This window comes from Aptenodytes forsteri, unplaced genomic scaffold (genome assembly GCF_000699145.1).
Source record: "Aptenodytes forsteri isolate BGI_AS27 unplaced genomic scaffold, ASM69914v1 Scaffold56, whole genome shotgun sequence".
In the NCBI taxonomy this organism is placed as follows: domain Eukaryota; kingdom Metazoa; phylum Chordata; class Aves; order Sphenisciformes; family Spheniscidae; genus Aptenodytes; species Aptenodytes forsteri.
The window spans coordinates 2,559,312-2,561,705 of NW_008796213.1; positions in this window are offsets into that span (position 1 = coordinate 2,559,312).

The window sequence follows — 2,394 nt, forward strand, 5'->3', positions numbered from 1 at the left end:
CTGGGCCTTCCGCGGGCTGGGAGGTGAGCCCTGTGAAACTCAGCCGTGGGCAACCCTACGCTTGCCTCACCCTGTGCCCGGGACCCTGCGGAAGATGTGCGTGGGGCGTTGCGTCTCTGCCCGGGACGCTGCGGCATGCCGGGGGCGCAGCAGGCCGCGCTGGGCTCCAGGGGGCGGCGGGCCGCTGGCTCCTGCCTCCAGGAGCTGCGTGTTTAAGTACCTGTTCCCAGTGAGGAACTCGGTGTCTAAATAGCTGTTCTACAACACCCGAGGCACTGAACATGCTGTGAATAATTATCATAATGCTTCCAAAACATGAGCGGGGAGACAGAAAAGGAAGTATATGATAATTAATTAATATGTTGGCACTTGGTGGTTCCATCTGTTTTCTGAAACCGCATGTTTTGCGTATGGAACATGCAGCCTGTTGTGTGAATCATGCTTGACTGCTAACAGGCAGCCGCTCTTCCTAACCCCCTCTGGCAAGCATCATCCTGAACACCCTTGGAGCTAGAGCTGCTCTGCTGTGACTGTACCCAGTCTGGCAACAGTATGAAAATGTACAGATACCATTTAAGGGCAGCAATGCTCTTATTAATGAGAAGGAGGGGGCACTCCACCATACAGCCAAAGAAAATTTGTATGGGGGGGGTGGGGGTGGTGGTGCCATACAGCTCGTGATTTTTCTGTGTTTTCTTTGTATTTCTGAACCACAGAAATGTTAAATATGTAGGGCTTTGCAGATTCTTGTCAGGGATTAAATGGTATTCAATTGAAGTAGCTAGAATGTTACTTGCAAGGAAATAAAAATCTATACCCTTTCAAGTTGGATTAATTACTGATTTCACTTATAAACTGAGAAGTTTTGGAACACATGATTTTGTCCTTGTTCCTTTACCTAATATCATTAAAGAAAAAGAAAACAAAAGACTGTGAAAGGCAAATCGTCAAGTGTCCTTGCATTGTTTTGTAAATGCTCCCAGTACATGCATAAATATGAATTTTTCAGTGCTTAATTTTACAGTCTGCAGAAATGGTAAGCAAGTTTGGATTTTTTTAATAAGCTAAATCCAATTTCTTCCTTTTTTAGGAAGACTAAATAATCCTGAGCTAATAAGTCTGGTGAAAACATATTTAAAATTCTGGATACTTATTTGAAATTCTGGATAATTACTTAGATATTTGAATATGCATCAAGGAGCCAAGTTGTGACCACATTTTTTAAAACGTTGCTGGGCACTTCTGTTGCCATATTTGTAGTCACTAGCTTGTGAATCCGATCTTTCAATTTTTACCAACAATTTGCCAATGTTATCCTTACTCCTATCTCACCGCTGAAGCAGAAAAATTTTCACACTTCCCTCTTTCTCTACAAGTTCTGTTACCTAAAGTACTTGGTTTAGTCGGACATTTCTCCCCTTCTACCTGATACATGCCTTTTCTAGAGGTACACTCATTGGTTAGCTTCAGGCCCGAATTCTAAATGGCTTTTGTCTACTTAGTGACTAATACTGGATCTCTCAGGCATGCATCCAGAAATAAAAACCCATACCTGATACCTTTTTCTAACTGTGGGATGCTGTCATATATGCCTTAAAAGCTGCATGCACTCCCTCAGCCCTCTTTTACTTTTTTTAAGTTTAGTTCCAAGTCCTAGAAGTCTATGTGCATGTAGGAACTTCGGTTCTTAGACATATTAATCAGCAAAAAAGTGAAAGAAATGCAGTGAATATGCGTTTAGCAAAGGAATTTCTTAAACAGAATTTTTTTCTCTTGAAAGCACTATAAAGTTACAGTTATTTGAAAAGAAATGCAGTACTAAACATAGAAAGTCTGTGAGACTTGGTTTGATTATAATCCTTAAACTAGATGCTTTTACACATCTCTACTTACCTTGTCTGTATTGTAAGCAGTAGCAGAATCACTTTACGTCTGTGAAAAGGATCTCCTCTTTGTACTGTCTTCAACCATACTAGCCAAAGCTCTAGGCCAGCTGCAAGTTCACTGGTTGGAGAATTAGTTCATCACTGAGAGAGAGTCATAACTGTTAGCTGTAGGGTTTACATTGGCTTCTCGGGTACAAGCCTTTACTTGATGACATTCCCCACTTCAAAATAGTTTTTTAGTGTCATCGGCAGAAGTTTCAACACAACATGCAAGTCAGAAGAGCTACAGTATTAAGGAGACCCCTGAACAAAGTGCCATTTGTATTTTGATAGAGATATAAGCCAAATGTATTACAAGCAAGAACAAACATTAACCCCGTCAGCATACCATATTGTGCTGGTTTTGGCTGGGGTAGAGTTAATTTTCTTCACAGTAGCTAGGATGGGGCTATGTTTTGAATTTGTGCTGAAAACAGTGTTGTTAACACAGGGATGTTTTAGTCACTGC